The sequence below is a fragment of the Medicago sativa genome, chromosome 1 (genome assembly GCF_051527215.1).
Source record: "Medicago sativa cultivar Bolivia chromosome 1, Bolivia_mono, whole genome shotgun sequence".
NCBI classification, from domain to species: domain Eukaryota; kingdom Viridiplantae; phylum Streptophyta; class Magnoliopsida; order Fabales; family Fabaceae; genus Medicago; species Medicago sativa.
Genome location: NC_140749.1, coordinates 44,691,001 through 44,700,976, shown reverse-complemented (window position 1 = coordinate 44,700,976; position 9,976 = coordinate 44,691,001). Strand labels below are relative to the sequence as shown.

General features: G+C 36.7%; 1 long non-coding RNA gene across 2 annotated transcripts; it reads right to left on the bottom strand.

Annotated features, from left to right (window-relative positions):
• Nucleotides 1–3,233: 3,233 nt before the first annotated feature.
• Nucleotides 3,234–8,506, bottom strand: LOC146954978 (uncharacterized). 2 transcript variants are annotated; one of them, XR_015015704.1, is made up of 3 exons: nt 6,558–8,506; nt 5,398–6,466; nt 3,234–3,495 (listed from the first exon to the last, which is right to left on the bottom strand). It is a non-coding gene; the product is annotated as an uncharacterized LOC146954978 (long non-coding RNA). The 2 variants fall into 2 exon arrangements; XR_015015705.1 differs by having other exon boundaries at nt 6,315–6,466.
• Nucleotides 8,507–9,976: the final 1,470 nt, after the last annotated feature.

The window sequence follows — 9,976 nt, the reverse complement described above, 5'->3', positions numbered from 1 at the left end:
TTACCTACTGCCCAAAGAATTTGTCATTCATAGTGACCATGAATCTTTGAAACATTTAAAAGGGCAAGGTAAGTTGAACAAGAGACATGCCAAATGGGTTGAATTTCTTGAACAATTTCCATATGTGATTAAACACAAAAAAGGTAAAGCTAATGTGGTTGCAGATGCACTTTCAAGAAGGTATGCCTTACTCTCCACTCTTGAAACTAAAGTTTTTGGACTTGAGCATATTAAGAGTTTATATGAGAGTGATACTGATTTTTCATCAAAGTTTTTTGCTTGTGAACATGCTGCCATTAATGGATATTTTAGGCACAATGGTTATTTGTTTAAAGAAAAAAGGTTGTGTGTGCCAAAATGTTCCATAAGAACTTTGCTTTTAAAAGAGGCGCATGAGGGGGGATTAATGGGACACTTTGGGGTTGTTAAAACTTTAGAGTTGCTGCAAGAACATTTTTATTGGCCCCATATGAAAATTGATGTCCAAAAGTTGTGTGAAAGATGCATAGTGTGTAAAAAGGCCAAATCAAAAGTTTTGCCTCATGGTCTTTATACACCGTTACCAGCTCCTGAATTTCCTTGGGTTGACATTTCCATGGATTTTGTTTTGGGTTTACCTAGAACAAAGAATGGGAAGGATTCGATTTTTGTTGTTGTTGACAGGTTTTCCAAGATGGCACATTTCATTGCATGCAAAAAGGTAGATGATGCAAGCCACGTGGCTGATTTGTTTTTCAAGGAGATTGTTCGCATTCATGGAGTTCCAAGAAGCATAGTTTCAGATCGTGACACAAAATTTTTAAGTCACTTTTGGAGGACCTTGTGGGGAAAAATTGGAACAAAGTTACTTTTCTCAACAACTTGTCACCCTCAAACAGATGGACAAACTGAGGTAGTAAATAGAACTCTCTCTACTCTTCTTAGAAGTGTTCTTACAAGAAATTTGAGAATGTGGGAAGAATGTTTACCCCACGTGGAATTTGCTTACAATCGTGTGGTGCATAGTACTACAAAAATGTCACCTTTTGAAGTTGTTTATGGTTTTAACCCACTAACTCCACTTGATTTGTTACCCATGCCTAACAATTCTCTTTTGAAGCATAAAAATGGAAAAGACAAAGCTGAGTTTGTGAAGAAAATGCATGAGCAAGTGAAGTTGCAAATTGAAAAGAAAAATGAAGGGTATGCTAAACATGCAAACAAAGGAAGAAAGAAGGTGATTTTTGAACCCGGTGATTGGGTTTGGGTGCATATGAGGAAAGAAAGGTTTCCCAACCAAAGGAAGTCAAAACTTCAACCAAGGGGTGATGGACCATTCCAAGTGCTAGAAAGGATCAATGACAATGCTTACAAGCTTGAGTTACCCGGTGAGTATGATATAAGCGCTACTTTTAATGTTGCTGACTTAGCTCCTTTTGATGTAGGTGATGGTGATTTCAATTCGTGGACGAATTCTTTTCAAGAGGGAGGGGATGATGAGGGCATAATTGTCCATGACACAAGCGCTTCAATTCAAGGGCTAGGAGGACCTATGACAAGGGCAAGGGCCAAGAAAGCTAAGGAGGCGCTGAATCAATTGGTGGCAAAAGTCTTGGAGTTCAAACCTACACTAGGAAGCATGGAGGGTAAAATGGTCATGTGCATCAAACCATTGGAGGAGGGCTGGGGCGCATCTCTTGCTGCCCATTTTATTTAGTTGTTTTTGTTATGTTGTAATAAAAAGTGTAAGGGACCAATTTTGGCCCAAAAACACTAAGTATGGTTATTTTGTGTGTTTAATCCATTTTAAAGCTTCCAAAGCTTTAAATGGAATGTTTTGTGTGTTTATTTTGTGCAAAGGAGTGCTGAAGACAAAAGAAAAACAAAGCATTGAAGAGCATTTAACTGATGGAGGAAAGAAGGCAGAATTGAAAAAGAAAGAGACAAGACTTCAATGAGACAATGAAGGCACTTCATTTCAGCATATGAAACCACCACCATCATCAAAATCACGTCCTAACATCTCCATCATCATGATCATCAAGACCAGCCACCATCATTCATTGATTTGTCTTGTAACCTTTCCTGTATTCATGTTAATTTACTTCAGCCATAGGAAATAATGATAGATTAATTTGGCTGAAGGAATCTTAAGAGTTATTTGCCTTTTCCTTTGTAATTCAGCAAGTGTCCCTCCTACCTATATATAGGACACGAAAATTGAATAAAAAAACAAGTTGAATTTTGTTAAAAAAAGTGAGTAATTGCTCTTTAGGTTCTGGATTGGACCTTGTATTGATCATATCAAGAATCCTTTCTTGTGGTGATTATCATTTCCATAGACTTATCATTTTCTAGGATTAGAAAGTGTGGCGTCCCTAAACTCTCCATTCCATTTCTTGTTTGAATCCACAAATCTGCCTAAACACCAATTCAAACCCAAAATTCACGTTTTCAACTCAAACACTAGTCAATATTAACCCCAATTACATAATTTTCGTATTCCTTTTGCACATCACTTCATTCACAATATTTTCAGTCTATTTCTTGTGTTTCTTTGTCTATATTTAATCTTTCAGCAAGCAACTTTTATCAATTCATAATTAAAGGTCAAATATGAACAATGTTCACAAAATAGTGTTCATCACCAAGTCACAGCTCCACTAGCCTCAAGCCTTCCCTTAGCATTGGTCCAACAATACTCAGCCTCCTCTGCAAGCATATGAGTAGCCAACCTGACCTTCTGGTCCTCACTAGTCACCATAGCACGGAAGATCCTCTCCATGGCTTGCACCCAACTCTGAGCTCCATCCGGGTCATATCTACTCTTGAACGTCGGCGGACTGTTTCGCAAGAAACGATCCAACCTTCGCTCCTCAGCCTCACCAGGATCACGATGACCCACTGTCGCTTGCTCATTAGCCTGAGCCAACACCTGAGCCATCAAAGCCAAAGCCTGAGCAATCGCCGCATCATCTCTACCACCAGCCATCTCACTTCTACACAAAACCAACCAACAGATAATAACAACAGCACAACAACACAAGAACAAGTACCGAAGGCAACTCATTACCATTCGCATACTAACAGGGTAAATCAACAAACACTAGTCTACTAGTCTGGACAAGACTAACCAGGCTCTGATACCAACTTGTAACACCCTATTTCTAATAAGCGGTAAAACGCGCGAATATACAAACATATTCTAGAAATAGATGCTACGTCTTCGAATAAACCATAATACATACATGCATAAAGATCATGTCACATCACATAGCAGCGGAACATATATATATATATATATATAATACATAAACAACTCCCAAATCTCAATATAATAAAATATATCCTCCATATCTCAAATACAACAATATCTCAACTCCAAAGTACATAGTCAATAAAGCAACGTGCAAGAACTATCCTAGATCAGAGCCCTAATCTAGACACTTGCAAATAAAGAGGAACTCCACTCCTCGGCATCATCAAGCAAAATAGACTAAGCATCCTGCACTCCATCTACCCGTCCATACGGAAAGGTAGGTGGTAAACCACTGAGGGTTAGCATTACATCATCATAATCCATATAAGATTAATAAGAACTTTGAAAATGAAAGATATAGTCAAGGATAAAGAATGACAATTCATACATAGTTCCTCAATATTCACATCATATAAGCAATCCAAGATCATTCAATATCATTATATCAAGTTCATATCCACAAGTGTATCATACACATATCACAACCTCACCTTGTCAATCAACAATTAACAATTCAATCCGCAAGTACAATTAGCAATAATCAATCATCAAAACACATCTTAATGCAATTCAATCCACCAACAGTTTATGCAATGTCTCTAGACTCATCTAGATGCATGTGGTACCAAACACCTCAAGGTCGTCACCTCCGATGCAACAAAAACATCCTAATCACCTCAATTGGATATAAAATCCACCACCATCAGTCATGTATGCATGCATATATGACCCAACTACAAATGCATATGTTCACACAAACAATAATCACCTCACCATCACCAAAATTTGTATATATGCAATTAACAACAATTCACCACCACATAACATATATACAATTGCCAACAACATCCACAACACAAGCAACATATAGTTGTCACACAAATATACACCACCAATCATCTCCACATAACATATAATAACTCTCCATAAAGGATTCACCATCAATTAATTCTCAAAGTCATTTCTAGTTAAGTTCGTCTGTCAAAATCACAACATTAAGTTAATTGGACATTTGGGTCAAAACCAAGTAAACAAGCTCAATTGCCTATGCCATGTATTCTCACAAGTCACATATGCGTGTAATAGAGATTACATAAGCAATTCATCGGCCAAACGTGACAAATTCAATAAAAACTCAAAGTTCGTCTCACTTTATCATTTTTCACAAAAACTCTCATTTTCAAGCAAAACAAGCTAAGACTTGATGGAACCAATCACAACTACTTTTTAAAATCATACAAGCAAGAGCCTAGGCCAATTATAAGCAAACAAGCCTTAATTCCAAAGATTAGCCTAAGTCATTTGAGGAAAATCACAAGTTTCAAACCATTTGAAAATTCGAACATTCAACAAAGCCAAGTATGTTCCAGTTGAAAAGTAAGTGAAAACAGTACAAGAACACCTTCAAACGGTCGCTACGGACCCCTACACGACTGCCCCCAACCCCCCGAACACGGAACAACGGGTACGTTGCCCTGTGCAGGGCGCCTGGCGCCAGGAGTGTAGCGCCTAGCGCTAGCTCTCTGAGTGTTGGCGCCTAGCGCCCTAGCTCAGGCGCAGCGCTCCGCAACGTGCGTTTTCGCGCGTTTCGGCCGCGGATTTATGTCGTTTTCGCCCCAAAATCGGATGTTTAAAACCCTTCAATGTCAAAAGTGATCCGAGGCATAACCCGAGGCTCCAACACATCAAACTCACACGTTTCGTGGCATTTGAATAAGTTATACAAACCTTTGAAAATTCATTTTCTTAAAACAACAAGTTTTCTTCTCTAATCAAAACCAATTTTCACAACAACCATTTTCAACAACAACATAACCATTCTCATCACCAATTCACAATTAATGATACCCAATGTATCAAATCAACAACAACATGATTCAAATCATCAACAACAACCATTGAGCATGAATCCATTCATAATTCATCAACCACAACTTCACAATTCATCAATTTCATCCAAAAACATACTATGCTCATTTCTACTCATTTTGACATACAAATTCAACAACAACAACACAATTATCATACTAATCATGTTCTCAAACATAACAACAACAATTATGCACGAATTTACATCAATTAAAACCAATTCATCAATTTCATGAAAATGGGTAAAAGAGAAAAGTTATGAAATTATGAGTGAAGCCTAACCCTCTTACCTTAATTCTCCACAATCACTAGCTAGTGCCTCACTTTAGCTCCAACCCTTGATCCTCTAGCCTCTTCTAGCTCTCTCTCTAGTTCCTTCTCTTCAAAACCCTTTTTCTCCTCTTGAGCTTCTCTCTCTAACTCTCTCTAATTGTGAAATGAAATGAAATGTTTGCAAGACCCCAATTTCACTACCAACTAGTGTTTATATAATCTCTACTCAATTGGGCTCAACTCACAATGTTTTAATGGGCCTAACCCATTTCTATTCTAACCCAAAATGTTACTACTCACTTAACGGTAAAATACAACGCTAACGGTCACTTAACGGTAAACTAAATAATTACCCCACTCTTCAACACTTAGTAAAATAAAACCCTCACTAAGCACTAAAAATAACCTTTATCAAAATTACTAAATTACCCCTGCCCTCAAAATGACCAAAATACCCCTGAGTCCAAAATGACTAAAATACCCTTCTAACACCGAATTCTACGATTCCCAACCAAAATACACACAGAGGCAATTAATCACATAAGAGCACATAGAACACACATAAATAAATAATAAAATATATCTAGCGAAAAATCGGGTTGTTACATAGTTTGTTGAGATAAAAAATACTGAGTGCATAAGATCAAAAGTTTGTTGAGATATTTATGTTAAATAAAATAGAAAAAATAATAAAAATATTGAGAATGAATGTGGAAGTGACAAGTGGCATAAAAAACCTTACTTTATATATATATACTATTGATTCAATTCTTTTATTTTCTTTTGAGTCACGTCCAAATAGGTCCAATTTTCTTTTTGTTATTAAGTCCAAAAATTTGTCCAATAATGCTCAACACAAGCGCATGTTCATATCACATATCCAGTATGCTTCATTTTTTCCATCCCAATCCAAAGCAAACAAGCTGTTCCTAACCTTATCAATTCATAACAATATCTGCTTTTTCTCCTCCCCAAGTTACTGGTTTTCGGCACTTCTCCAACAGACCCTAAGCTCCAATCCCTTTGCTATAAATAAGCCTGTAGTTCTACACAATGAGGGACGGCCGAAATTCTTCACCAACATACCTGCATCAAAACAACAGCTTACACGCATAACAATCAAATAACCAACAATTTCATATCAAAAACCTGCAATTTTCCAACAATCTTCACGTACATTTTCACGCACAAAAAAAAACCAATTTCAGAACCTACAAAAACACCAGTCAATAACATCACAGTTAGAACCTGCAAATCAAATTCACATAAACCAATCCAAATTCAAACCCAACACCAATAACATCTCAACAACCCTTAAGCCTATCGCACAACACAGATTCGAACTCAACATCAAATCCGTCGCAGCCCATAACCAAACCGTCATAAACCGTCAACTCAGACAACATCAGCGTCGAACAACAGGAACAAATCGGAATCCGGCTACAAAGTTTCCAACACCAGCTTTCACGAATTCGAACGACAACAACAGCGGCACCACACTTCTTTCCAAACCGAATAAAGGTAGTATCTTTTTACTTTTTTGTAAGCTGTACTTGTTTTGGAATTTGCAGGTCTTAAATCGAAAAGAAGAAGTAAAAGAGAAGAAGCAGGAACAGCTTGAATAAGAAGAAGAAGTAGGGAAAGATTTTAGTGTTGTTTGCAAAAAGGGAAAGAAAAATCGAAAATTAAAAAATGGAGAAGAAAGAACACGTCTGTGTTCTTGTTGTAACCAGAGAAAGAGAAAATCCAAGAAAATGATGTAAACCTGTCTCTCTTTCCCATCTTATAAAGGCCTCCAATCCTGTGTGGGACGGTGCATGTGTTATCATGCACCTGCGCCCCTTGATCAATTAATTTTCAATCATGTGGCCTGTATTGTTCCTTTTATAATTAAATCAAGACTGTCTGATTTTAATCAAACGGCCCGGATTTGATCTGAGGCCCAACACGCCCCAGCAACTTTTCAAGGCCCAATTTTCTTCATTTTTGTTATCGGCACACCCCCGACTTTATGTTTGGACCCCCTGCTGTCTTTTATATTTCTCGCATACATCTTTATTTTCTTTAAGCACTTTATTTTCCCTTCTCATGCATGTTTTAGAATTAGGTTCATTATTCTGCATCTTGTTTACATATTTATTTTCACATCATTTATCTTTACCGCATGGAACTTAGTTTGTATAATAGGTTTTAATGTAATCATTCATGCATTTTTTTAGCTTTATCATTTCACATCCTTTATAGCTCATTCTATTGCACATAATTTAGAATGTAAATATAGGCTTAATGTAATTTGTTTATTTTCTCCGCAGACCTTAGAATGTATAATAGGCTTTTTATGTAATAGCTTAGGTGCACTTGTGCGTGTGTGGGTGTATGCTTTATTTTTATGCTTCTAGTTTAGGTTAAAGGTTTTTGTGGTGATCCGACGTCACCACGAAATACCTACGCTTTATTTTCTCGCTCCGTTAGTTTTAATTTTTAGGTTTTTATTTATTATTCAAAAACAACAAAAAACATGCAAATAACCACAAAATCACAAAAATATTTTCTTAAATAAACCATGGTCATAAATCAAGTGATCGTCTTTTTTGTTTTATTTTCTTAATCAAACTTCAATCAATTTAATCTTACTTCAATCCATTTTCTTTAAATATTAAAAAAAAACACAAACAAATATTCTTTTGCCACTTGGCTTTTTATTTTAAAACCTTTTTCAAAACATTAAAAAATACTCCACCAATCAAACGTCAATTTTTACCACGAACTACGTGATTTTGATCCCTCACGGGTACGTAGGCAAGGGACTTGTCCTTCCAAATCAATAAAATGTAGATAAACTAGGTCTCCTTTCTTTTATCATTTCAAATCCTTTTTTTCAAAAAAAAAAAGCAAGTAAGTTATAGCACATTATTTAAATAAGACCAAAAGGTTCCTGTAGAGTACTACAGACATAAAGGGTGCTAACACCTTCCCTTTATGTAACTCACCCCCGAACCCTAAATCTTTTCAAAATGTGGGGTGTTTGAACTTTTTTCCCCTTTTCTTTAAAATTAAATGTTCGGTCGTGAAATCAAAAGTGAGTCAAAAGCTAATCAAATAGCCTTGATCTCCGAAAAATGACGCGACACAATACTTTCATTTTTCCGAATATAAAACCAAATAGGTTCACATATCATGTTTCGCATCAAGGGACATCAAGGGACAAGTTCACTGTTTATCAAACTTCTAACCACATAGGCTAACATTTCATTTTCGCGACAAGGGTCATTTCAATACTTTCATTTTACCGAATTTCAAACCAAATAGGTTCACATATCATGTTTCGCATCAAGGGACATCGAGGGACATGTTCAACCTTCATATTTAACAAACATGTAACAATATAAGCTAAACTCTCGTTTTCGCGATAAGGGTCATCTCATTACTTTCTATTTACCAAATTTAAAACGAATTTGATTCAAATATTATGTTACGCGATAAAGGACATCGAGGGACAAATTCAACATTAATATTTATCAAACTTTTAACCATATAGGCTAAAATCTCATTTTTGGGACAATGTGAAGGTGAGAAAAACACAAGAAGGGGGGTTGAATTGTGTTTTGAAAAATTCTTCGTTTCTCCTAAAAACTGAACACACTGATCAGAAGCTAAGTGAGACAGCTTCTGAAGTGATGGTCAGAATCTAAATGCAGCGGAATAAAACAGAGAGAGAGAAGAAGAACGACACAAAGCAATTATACTGGTTCCTTCCACAATCCGGAAGTAGTCCAGTCCCCCTTGCACTTCCAAGGAGATTTCACTAAGAGTAATATCTGATTACAATTGCTCAAGCACACAAGCAAGAGACTTCCTTTGCTCAAGCACACAAGCTAGAGACTTCCTTTGCTCAAGAACACAATCAAGAGACTTCCTGCTCAAGCACAACTGCAAGAGACTTCCTAACTAAACAAAATTACACAGAAAATTGTTTAAGGTTGAACACTTGATATACAATCAAAGGTGCTCACAATATAAATCAGATACAGACTCAATGGACTTAAGAATTTCTAAGATATGACTTTGAGACACAGAAATTCTAAGTGAATGCAGAACAATTTCAGCAGAGGTTTGGCACTTGTAAAAATGTTGTGAGTCTTTCGTTCAGCGTTCTTGCATTACCAAAACTCTAAGTCTTCACTCCTTTTTATAGAGGTGTGAAAGAGACGTTGTGAAATTGCCAGCACACCAAAGAGTCGTTGTTGAAGCTTGATCTTTCACCAATGATATTTTGCCTGATTTGGTTGTTGTCCTATGAAGAACAAATTTGAAATCCATTCCTTATCCAAAGGAACATCTATGCAGGCGAAGCCGTATTCTGAAGCTGTTTTCTTGTCTTGTAGCGTGGACACAAAATAGAGTAGTGGAGAAGGTGGTTGTACAGTTCGTACAATAGTACAATGTCAACGCTTTCGTCCAAATTGCAAGCACATGCCTTCAAACACCTTTGAAATGACCGTTGCAAAGTTCCACTAATTTTCTGCTGTGTTTTCGAGTCCAATAGACAGCTTTTGCAGTGTAGATTCTTCAATCTTTGAATCTTCTGCAAATCCA